This window comes from Panthera pardus, unplaced genomic scaffold, assembly GCF_024362965.1.
Source record: "Panthera pardus isolate Hobbes unplaced genomic scaffold, ASM2436296v1 HiC_scaffold_6, whole genome shotgun sequence".
NCBI classification, from domain to species: domain Eukaryota; kingdom Metazoa; phylum Chordata; class Mammalia; order Carnivora; family Felidae; genus Panthera; species Panthera pardus.
Window position 1 is genome coordinate 73,939,571 of NW_026526991.1, and position 12,022 is coordinate 73,951,592.

At 36.1% G+C, this 12,022-nt stretch overlaps 1 protein-coding gene and 1 pseudogene across 1 annotated transcript in view; one reads left to right on the plus strand and one right to left on the minus strand.

The window, feature by feature from the left end:
• Window positions 1–12,022, plus strand: part of SLC2A13 (solute carrier family 2 member 13) — a 378,633-nt gene that overhangs the window by 102,532 nt on the left and 264,079 nt on the right. The window lies entirely within an intron of this gene.
• On the minus strand, window positions 7,023–7,733 carry LOC128774910 (40S ribosomal protein S3a-like; annotated as a pseudogene).

Sequence of the window (12,022 nt, forward strand, 5' to 3'; positions counted from 1 at the left end):
GCTTTCAGGCATAATTGTAGATAAAATAGTTTTGTGGCAGACAATCACAGTTAATTTTGTATGCTTTTTTTAAGTAATCAAAAGAGCTTACCAAGCTTCAGAACACTTATACTTTTATTTTCATTTATTCCCAAACTGTCTCTTGACTTTTTGTTTTCCAAATTTTCCACATTTTTAAAGTAATACATCCTTATCATAGAAAGTTTGAAGAGTAACCTAAATTATTAAGAAAGTGAAAACTACCAGTGATGCTGTCAGCTCTATTTCTAATAGCAAATGAACAAATGACTGCTCTCCTCCCAAGACCCCAGCATGTGCTTGTGAACCTGCACAGTGGCCACTTGTCAGCTGCATCATGGGGATGGGAGTGGTGTGGTAGTTTCAAGAAATTCATATGCTCAGTCAGGTTTAGCAAAAATAAGGTAAATGAAGAGTTGGACACACATGTCCATTTGCTCATTAGAAGATTTGGCTCATCTTCCTTATGAATTAATGACGCACTGCTGCAGGCTTGAAAATTCAGAAGTACCTGCACGTCTGATCACGTTACAGATGCTCAGTTGGGGATTTCTTTTCATTATCAGTGATTAACTTAATGAAGAAATTAAGAATACGATCTCGATGTCTAAGAGAGTAAGAATTTGTCATTCACGTTTGAGACCACAATATGGGAATGGGTTTTATAACTCTTGCAAAGTACTTTTCTTCAGAGATACCTGAGTGAACAGGTGATTGCTCCACTCACAGAGTAAGGGGTGGGGTGGGGGGGCTGTGAATGTGATGTCTATACCTACTTGCTTCCTACACATTAGCTATGGAGAACTTCCCCTACATTCTCAGTATTGCTATCTTGATACATTCTTTTTTTTTCTTAGCTTTTAATTACTTTTTTTCTTAGCTTAGAATATCAGAAAGACATTTTACCAAACTCCTAGAATTTACTCATTGTTCTGTTACTGTATTTTCATTTTAATGCGATTTTCTTCTTACTAATAAGTCTACACTTATTGAGCATAAGCTTTGTGCCAATTACTATGCTAAGTGCTTTACATGCTTTATTTAGTTTTTCCATCTTTTTGATTCAGGTTCATAATATTGACTGTTTTACAAATGAGAAATGGAGGCTTAGGAAGGAAAAAAGAAATTAGCCAAAATGTTAGAGCTGATAGATGACAGAACCAAAAACTCTCACCCACGTGTACCCGAGTTGCAAAGTCTGTTTTCTTACCACTCTAACTTCCATATTTCAAAATTTCTTTATGGAAAAAATAATTTTTCATTTAGTTTCTCTCTTTAGACTCGTCTAAAATCTTTTAGTTTTATCATAATCCTGGGTTACTAATTTCAACTTTAAATTTCCCCTAAGTGTTAGTTGACTCTGTGGTTATTTGAGTTATTAATATATGTTTATTAGGCAGGAAGTTGAATATTTTTAGGCTTAAAACATTTATATACTGTTTTTCCTTCTGAAATTTTTATCCCTGTTTGAGTGACGTTATAAAATTATTTAAAAACCTGTTTCTCAACCCTGACTTAACATTGTGGAATACAAAGAATCTAAACTAATATTTTAAATAAGCAGAATCTATTAAATCAGACTTTGTGAGCTGGGACCTGACCTCAGAAGCTTCTAGTGCTGCTAATGTGCATCCAGTGTAGAGAAACAGAGACTTAAAATGCAGCTTTTGGTGGTAACATGTCACTGAGTGTCCTTTAGAGCAGTGGATCTCAATTAGTATGCATCAGAATCCTGTGTACGGAGAGCTCCTTAAAGCACAGATTGCTGGGCCCAGTGCCCTGAGATCTGAGGTGGACCCAGGAATTTGCATTTCGAACAGGTTTTCAGGTGATGCTGACACTGCTTTTTATGGCTGTCTTTTGAAAACCACTTCAGATCTACATGTTACTCTTTGAGGATCACTGATTTAGGGTCTCCCTTTCTGAGTTTTTTTTTTTTTTTTTTTTTTTTAAGAAGTGATCACCATACCTACCCACCCTTCCAGCTGCGTACCCACATAGACTTCGCAAACTGTCTTCAGGATTACTAGGAGGCCTCAAATGCTCATTACCAACGTTGAAGTTCAGTCATATCTCCAGAAGAATTTGTTTTTGTCCACATGGAAGAACCTCAGATGAATTTGACTCCGCCCTTTCATCTGTTCTTTCAACTATAAAGCAGAGTACTTCGATTTAGAGATCTCTTCATACCAGAGCTATAGGACTTTTTTTAAAGTCCTTTGGTGATTTTTTTTAAGTTTATTTATTTCTTTTGAGAGAGAGGGAGGGAGGAATGAGCAGAGAGAGAATCCCAAACAGGCTTTGTGCTGTCAGCACGGAGCCTCACATGGAGTTTGATCCCATGAGCTGTGAGATCATGACCTGAGCCAAAATCAGGAGTTGGACCCTTAACCAACTGAGCCACCCAGGCGCCCTGATTTTTTAAAATCTCAAAAGGCAAACATTTTGCCTAATTTCGAATTCCAATTTGTTTCTGGCAAAAGAGTGTCTTTCTCAACTATGTTAAGTGATTTCAGATAAATTAGGGTTAACCAAAATTTACCAAAGGATCACTGAACTTGGAAAGTTGGAATTAAATTTTTTTTTCCCATTATGGTAAAAAAGACAACATAAAATTTACATTTTAAATGTTACAATTCACTACTATCAACTACATTCATAATATTATGCTATCATCACCACCTCTAGCTCCGGAACTCTTCATTTTGCATAACTGGAACTCTCTATCCATTAAATAGTAACTTCCCATTCATTCTTCCCCCCAGCCCCTGGCAACCACCATTCACTTTCTGTCTTTATGAATTTGACTATTGTAGATACTGCATATAAGTGGAATCATACAATATTTGTCTTTTGTGACTAGCTCATTTTACTTAGTATAGTGTTGTTGAGGTTCATACATGTTGTAGCATATGTTAGAATTTAATTTCTAAAAAAGGGCTGAATAATACTGTTTTATATGTGTGTGTGTGTGTGTATGTGTGTATTATATATAATTACTACATTTGCTTAATCATTCATCTTTCCATCAACACTTGGGTTACTTCCACCTTTTGGCTATTGGGAATAATGCTGCTGTGAAAACAGGTGTACAGATACCTATATTTGAGTTCCTACTTTCATTTCTTTTGGGCATATACGCAGAAGTGACATTCCTGGGTCATGTGGTAATTCTTTTTAATTTTTGATGAACTGTAAATGGAAGAGAAAAGAACAGATAAAACCTTGTTATTCAACTTTTAAGTTTTCAGTATCTCTGTATAAACTACAGATTGCTTGTATAAGCATGATAGATTTGGGCAGAGACAATTTCCATTTTAAAATTGAAATTAACAATTCCATGCTCAATCTGTTGTTTAATAAAATTAGCTACAAGATTTTCTTTGAGAGGAGATACTTTAGATGCATACTGTATCAACTACACATATTTCTAGGGCCGTTGACATAAGTCCTATAAAATAACATCAAAAATCTCAAATTCATTCCTTTATGGGTGGTCCAAGATACCAGTTAGAACTGTCTTCTTTATGTTGACTTTAACTGGGAAAGGATAGGTGGAAGGTAGAAAAATTAAGAGTAACAAATTCCTTTTGGCAAGAAGTTCTTCAGTCATAAGAAAAATTATGTCATCACTTAGTTACAATACCTGCAGTTCATTAATTGTTTCCTGTAGTACAGTGATACTGTTGTCTACACAACCACATGAAAAGGTTTAACATAAAGGCAAGCACGTGAACTCTGAACTCATGCAGACAGGTTTCTCTTTCTGATTCTGCTACTTAATAGAAAAATATTTAATCTTGCTGTGGGTTATAAATCAATTTACTCAACCCATTTTTTTCTTTTTCTTTTTAAAAATTTTATCTTTACTTTAAAAACTATGAGAGCAGCAGATACCCAAAGTTTTGTTTGTTTTACTTTTTAAATAAGTAGTTCAAAAGACTTATAATACAAAAAGATCAGTGTCCAAGCTATCTCATCTCCCATTATCTTGTTGCACAGAGCAAACCCTTTTACACTCTTAGGAGATACTCACCTTCAAATATAAAGTAATATGTTTATATGGTTATTTCTTACAGATTTTAGGCAGTATCTATTATGACTATGGAAAATGAGGATTGGCTGATAAATATAGATTTATCTTATGCTTTACTATAACTTTCACATACCTACTTCCACCATCACAATATAGATCTATTACTTATGAAATTATAATCACTATTTACATTATTGTAATTCGGTAACTTTGATTTACTACAGAAGTACAAGTAGTATACTGTGATGACATTTCTTATAAAGCCTGTCTTCTAGGAGTTATACCAGTTGTCTTAAAAAATTAAACTATTTTTAGAATAGTTTTAAATTTATACAAAAATTGCAAAGATAGTACAAAGAATTCTGTATGCCCCACACCCCATTTTCTGTATCCTTTGTTGGTATGGTACTTTTGCTGAGTTGATGAACTGATATAATTATTTTTAATTACACCTCATACTTTATCCATATTTCATTAGTTTTACCTAATGGCCTTTTTTCTCTTCCAGTGATCCATCTAAGATCTCACATTACATTTAGTCATCATTACCTAGGCTCCTCTAGACCATGACCATTTCTCAGACCTTCCTTGATTTTGATGACCCTTGTAGGTGTTAAGAAGACTGGTCAGATATTTTTCAGAAGCGTCCTCAGTTGGGATTTACCTGATTTTTTTCTCATGAACTGGAGTTATGAGTTTTGGGGAGGAAGACCACAAAGATAGACTGCCATTGTCATTACATCACATCAAGGGTACACATTACCAACATGACTTACCACTGCTCATGTTGACTTTGATCCTATTAGGTTTCTCCATGGTAAAGTCACTCTTCGTCACTTCTCTTCTGTACTGTACTTTTTGGAAATGAGTCACACACAGCCCTTAGTTAAGGTGCAGAAATTACACTCCCCCTCTTTGAGGACAATGATCTACATACATTATTTGTAATTCTTCTACATGAGAGATTTGTCTGTTCTCTTCCATTTATGTATTATGTCACATGTGACTCATGGATATTTACTTTATAACTCAAGCTAGGGGCGCCTGGGTGGCTTGGTCGGTTAAGCGTCCGACTTCGGCTCAGGTCATGATCTCACGGTCCGTGAGTTCGAGCCCCGCGTCGGGCTCTGTGCTGACAGCTCAGAGCCTGGAGCCTGTTTCAGATTCTGTGTCTCCCTCTCTCTCTGCTCCTCCCCTGTTCATGTTCTGTCTCTCTCTGTCTCAAAAATGAATAAACGTTAAAAAAAATTAAAAAAATAAAAAATAAAAAAAATAACTCAAGCTATACTCCAGTATATTTTGTTGCATAAATTGTTCAGGCTTGGACACTGGAAGCTCTTTTAGTTGGCCCTTATATCCCTTTGACATACTTCCATCATTGTGGGGTTTTTTTGTGTGTGTTTTTTAAAGCGTTTCCTTACTTTCTGGCACTGCAGAATGCTCTAGAGTTACGTCTTATATCTTCTGCCCCAGTTCTAGAATTAGCAATTTCTTCAAGTTCCTTTTATTGGAGAAAAGTAGAAACCAAGATCTAGCACTCCATGTGTTCATTGCTGTTTGGGTGTTAACTGCTTCTAGGTCCTTTGAACTGAGCAAGGTAATGTCTGTGTTTACAATTCCATGTAGATACAAATGTCTATAAGTAATTCTATATGTAACCATCTGTGTCTTTATTAAGCCAAACATGAGTTTATTCTGCTATCTCTAAGTAGGACTGCTAATGTATATGCAGTAAGGATAGGAGAGAAGAGACAGGACAGCTGAGAAAGAGAAGAGAGGAAGAGAATGGATAGTACAAACTACTGGATATAAGGATGTAACCCTAATTTCTGTCAGTGTTTCTCTGTCTCTCCAAGAGGCAATTTTGAAAATTTATTCACTTAAGAAGATTAAATATATATATGTGTGTGTGTGTGTGTGTGTATGTATATTTATATACATATATACATATATATATACACACACACACACACACACACACATATATGTAATTTAATCAAAAGATGATAAAATAAAGAATACCAATATTTGTGATTAATTGTTCTGAAGATGGTGTATCATAACATTACCCAAAGGATTTTTACTTTTTACATACTTTTTCTTTTTTTATGTTTTCAATGGGACTGTATATTGAAATGCAGGGAGAGACATACGGGCTGTAAAGTGAGAAGTAGAAAGGATGACAGAAAGATAGAGAGGAGAATTGATTGATGGAATAATATTGCTACCTCATAGCCTTTCAGGATTTATACTAAAGTATTTTGCATATGAATGAGGATAAATCATCTTGGTTATGGTCTCTATACAGAGATGGATCAGCTTTTCAGTAAGAGCTCTGTCCCTTATTACCTGGGTAAAATAGGGCAAGTTTCTCAACTTCTCTCTTAATGTTTTGATTGAAAAAAATGGGAATAGCAAAGCCTATTTTACTGAGTTGTGAGGATTAAATGAGATGAAGTTTCTAAAGGACCAACCATGGTGATTGGTGTAGAATAGAGAATTATCGGATACAGCTCCTGGTCTAATTTGTGTGCCAAATGGCACTGAAAGGACCAGGGCTTTTCAGCGTTTTTCTAGTATGTGTGTGGGAGGCTGGATTAATTCGAGGACTTGTCAAAGTTTGGGTGTGACTTAGGTATCACCACCATATGTGCTTCAAACTTACTGCCCAAGTAAAAAAAAAAAGGAAAAAAAGATGTTTGATTTGATGTAGTTTTACCGCATTTTAAGGAGATTTTATGAATGAGAAACTGAGTTTATATACATGTCAACAGTAGAATTGTTTTAATGAGTTACCATTATACATTTAAAATTATTTGACTTGCTTTACAATCTCATAATTACAAACCAGGTCACATTATTTAATTCAATTTTTTTTTTTTGCAAGTAAAGTTTTTTTTTATTTGTCACCATTAAAAGTCTGAATTTTAAACAGATTCTTAGAGTGGTAGTTCACATCTTATATACCTCATTCGACTTTAACACCTGTCCCATCCCCAGTAGCATTTCCAAAACTATTACTTTCACTGGGAAGCTCCCTGAATTTTCCTAATTCAAACTGTGCTTCTTGAGCATTTTTACCTTTCTAATGACAGCATTGCAGAGAAGATCGATTGGCAAGCCTTTTCTGGATCTTTCCCGGTGCTATCTGTAGTCCATTTATTGACCGCTTCTTTCAAGTCATTTGCATCTCTCAGATCATGATCTCCGTTGTCTCAATTTGGTGGTGAGCATAAGAGGTCTTCAGACTCTGATTGTTATGTTTTTTAAGTAAAACTAACCCCCGTTGAAACAAATAACCATCTGTCATCTTGACATCATCAACATGAGCTTGAGTCATGATCTGCCATTTTTTTTTTTGACCATGGAGCATTTTTGTCATGGTTCATGCAGTGAACATTCTCAGTAATTAGGTTGAATTTTCTAAATGCACACTTATCATTTTGCGGATTAGCAAGGCTCAGTTCAGAAACCTTTGAGGCCATCCCATCCATTTTGATCCCCTAGAGTCTTGTGACTAGTATTTTTCCGAAATTTCTTAAATTGACAAAGCTGGTGCTTTTGCATGAAACCACTCTTTGTTAGAAAATGGATCTAACTTTATTCTTGGTTCATTTTTTGCTACTTCTCGTAAGGTGCTTCGCACTCCTCCCCCTCCCCCAGCACCCCCAACTGCCATGGTGCTGCTCAGAGAGCAAAAAGGGCACGTTGTTTAAATTTATTCTTTAGGTCAAGTCACTTAAACCCTTACTTGTCTGTTTATCACCACGTTGAGAATTATCCCTAAACTTCACCTCATTGTGTTACTTGAATATTCTGGAAAATCTGGGGCTATACTCAGACTGTAGAGTGGAGGTGGGGTGGGAACTGGCATTACATTGGCGCACTCCTGTGGTGGAATTCATTGCCAACAATGGGCTTTTTGGTTCCTGTCCAGGTTGCAAAGATGTTCCACCTGGCTACTAATACGTATTAGTTTCCTGTAGTGTGGAAAACAAATTGCCACAAATTTATGATGGCTCAGTTCTGTGGGTCAGGAGTGTAGGTTGTCTTGTCTGATTTCTCTTGTGTCTTAACAAGAGCAAGGTGGTTGCCAGTCCGGACTCTCTTCTGGAGCTTCTGGAGGGAAATGTGCTTCCAGGCTCATTCAGGTTGTTGGCAGAATTCATTTCCATGTGGCTTTAGATTAAGATCCTCCTTTCCTTGCTGCAGTTCATCCTCATCTCCTAGGGGCTGCCTGCATTCCATGGTTTGGGATCCCCTGCTTTAGAGGCAGCCAGAGTGACCTGAGTCCTTCTCACCCTTCAAGTCTGTCCAACCTCTCCTTCTGCCGCATCTCTCAGACTCTTCTGCCTCCTTCTTCTTTAAGGACTTAGATGATTATTAGGTTGAGTGCACCCAGATAATGCAAGATAATTTCCCTATTTTAAGATCCAAAACCTTAATCACATCTGGAAGTCTCTTTGGCCATGTAATGTAACGAAAAGATGATAAATGATAGATAATGAGAATAAAGAATGCCATATGTGTGAAGGTTCTAGAGATGAGGGAGTAGAAAGTAGGTTGTTTTGTTTGTTTTTTCTTTCTTTCCTTTTTTGTTTGTTTGTTTGTTTGTTTGTTTTGTGGTGGTGGTGGTGGTGGGAGGCACCTTCCTTTGCCTATAACACCAGATTACAACTTTTTTTTTGGTTCAATAAACCTAGACTCCACTGTTGGCCCCTAAAGTACAGCACCTTCTGGTCCAGAGGCATACCTTGCAATAGTCATATGTTCTGCTGTATTGAGCTTTCTGTCTCCACAAGCCCTCAAATCCTGGTGTGGGACACAGGTCACCAGCCTGGGTGCTGTCCTTCCTCAGTGTATATATTTTTATTTCAGAGATCTTGTTTTATATCCCTGCCACTAAGCTGCTGTCAGGAGGCCTCCTGGTTTGCTGTGAAAACATGTCCCTGGATACATTTTTCTAACTTCACTATTAAAGGAGTTGAGAAAGGGGTCTTGATCTGCTGCCCCCCAGAAGCCTCCTGCCTTTTTATGCAGATTTATTTACTTCTTCTGTAGTCAGCTTTGAAGGACAGGGATGGAAACTTTCTTAGAGTTGATAAATGGATTAAATGAACCAGTATTCAGGAAGCAGAATGGTGAGGTGGTTATGAGCATAAGCTCAGAAGTAAGAGTGCCTGGCTTCAGAGCCCATCTCTGTTGTTAAGGAGCTGGGTGACCTTTATATGTTGCATAACCTCTCCTTGTCTCAGTTTCCTCATATGTAAACTTCACTAGATTGTGGTGAGAATTAAATTAGTACATCTAAAATGGCGCTAGACACATAAAAATCACATAAAGATGTTTATTGTTACAATTATTTGCATAAATACAAGGAGCAGAATAAGTGACAGAATATTGCTCTGGAATTAGGCTGCCTAAGCTTTCCCTCCAATCTGTAGCTGTTACTAGCTTTGTGTCTTTGGATATCTAAAAGTTACTAAAATTTTCTATACCTCAGATTCTTCATCTATAAAATGGGAACAATAATTGCTCTCATTTTGTGGTATTTTTGTTGGTGGTATTATGAGAAAATGAAAAAAAAAAATTGTAAGAGCTCAATAAATTGTAGATTCAGTGCATATGTTAAAGTTGAAAAAACAATACTTATTGTGGGTTTCTTTCATTTGGGGAGGATTTTTTTTTTTATACCAGGGGTTAAGGCATAATAGGGATTTGGGATTATTAGCCCCTTCAATAATCCACCTTACTAAGAGTCTCAGAATTTGCTGTCCCACTGTGTAGCATGCCCAAGGTTTACACTTAAGGATTCAAGAGTACTTACAGGTATTTGCCTAACTCTAACTTTTAAGTTTGGTTTTTGCTGTCAGCTCCCATTTATTATTTGGTTAAATGTTGTTTTTGTATCTCATCTTCATTGGTCTTTGGAGATACCCATTACTTTCTTAGAAAGCTAGCACTGTTATAAAAATCATATGTATTGAAATTTATCTTAGACTGTAGTTACTAGAATAATTAATACACTGTTCTGCTTAAAGCAGAAGTTGAGGCTAACATAATTTATAAGTCCTTCTCAACAGGTATTACTTTTTTTAGAAATCATTTCTATTCCTGATTACATAACTTAGTTTACAAAATTGTATTTGGTGAACTATATATACTTTTCCATTTCTAAATAGTTCTGAAACATTTCTGCCTGTTCTGCCCCCATTATTCTTCACTGGGGGGATCCCATCATTCTTCACTGGGGGAGAAGGTAAAGGTGGAAAATAGAATAGGGTGGTAAGATTCATTAAGTGAGTATCCCTTTCTCACACATCACAGATTTAAATTATTCATAGTTTGTGTTTTGAATTATTAATCATACTTACCCTGTACATCGGAGTCTCATGTGGTGTATTTTTTGCTCTGCTCAATTCCAGTATTGAGGAAAAACTTTTTTTTCTCTGTCAAATTATTGTTTTTTGTGGTGGTGGTAATGGGTGGCACCTGCCTTTGCCTACAACCACCATATAAACATAGTGTGTCACCACAGTTGATCAAATTTATGTTGAGGCATGTAGTTTTTGGAAATTTGGAATTTTGGAAGGTACTTTTGATTTTTCCCCTGATAACTATAACCTACAGAGACCAGGAAGCAGACAAATACTGATGTGAGAAGTTGCAGAATGAATAAATTCTAACTTGTATCAAGTCGAGCAGCCATCTTTGAAGAACAATTTCAGAGTATCTGTAATATGAGCCACACAAGAAAGAAATAGCTCTAACCCCTTGCAAAAAGCCTTTTCCATTCAGGTACTCTGTGTTTTTTGATTAGAGAGTTTAGTCCATTTACATTTAAAGTAATTATTGATAGGTGTGTACTTATTGCTATTTTGTTCATTGTTTACTTGTTTTTATAGTTTCTCTGTTCCTTTTTTCTTCTCTTATTCTCTTCCTTTGTGGTTTGATGACTTCCTTTAGTGGTATACTTAACATTCTTTTCTCTTTATTGGTTATGTATTTATTATAGATTTTTGCTTTATGATTAGTTACCATGAGGTTTACACACACCACTTATTTCTATAATAGTCTGTTACCAGTTGTTAACAACTTAAGATTGCTCCCAGTCTAAACCTCAATATTTCTCCCTCCCTCTGTATTTTACAATTTCAGTGTCACATTTTACTTGTGTATCCCAAGTAATTAATCCACTATCTTTACTGTATTTTTACTTTTGTAGTGAGATTTATTCTCTTGTAGGTTTTATTGTAAGTAGTGTGCTTCTTTTTAGCCTAAAGAAGTCCCTTTAACTTTTCTTGTAAAGCCTGTTTAGTGGTTGTGAGCTCCTTTAGCTTGTGCTTATCTAAAAATATCTTTATCTCTTCTTCAGATCTGAATGGTAACTTTCCTGGGTAGAGTATTTGTTTATTGGGATTTTCTTTTCTTTAAGCACTTTGAATATGTCATGCGACTCCTTTCTGGTCTATAAGTTTCTGCTGAAAGCTCTGCTGACAGTCTTATGGGGATTCCCTTGTACATAACAAGTTGTTTTCCCTTACTGCATTCAATATTCTCTGCTTGTCTTTAAATTTTGACATTTTAATTACTGTGTGTCTCTGAGTCTCTTTGGGTTCATTGTATTTGGAACTTCCTGGACTTTCCACATCTGGCTGTTGATTTCCTTCTCCAGGTTAGGGAAATTTTAAGCCATTATTTCTTAAAACAAGATTTTTGTGCCTTTCCCTCTCTCTTCTTCTGGGACCTCTAATATGAATGTAGTCCATGTAATTTTGTCCTATAAACACCTTCAGTTGTCTTCACTTTTTTTTCTTTTGACTGCTCTGATTGAATGAATTCTGCTTTGTCGTTCAGGTGACTGATCCTTTCTTCTGTTTCATCTAGTCTGCTGGTGAACCCCTCTAATGTATTTTTCAGTTCAGTTATTATACTGTATTCTTTAGCTCTGTGACATTTGTTTGGTAC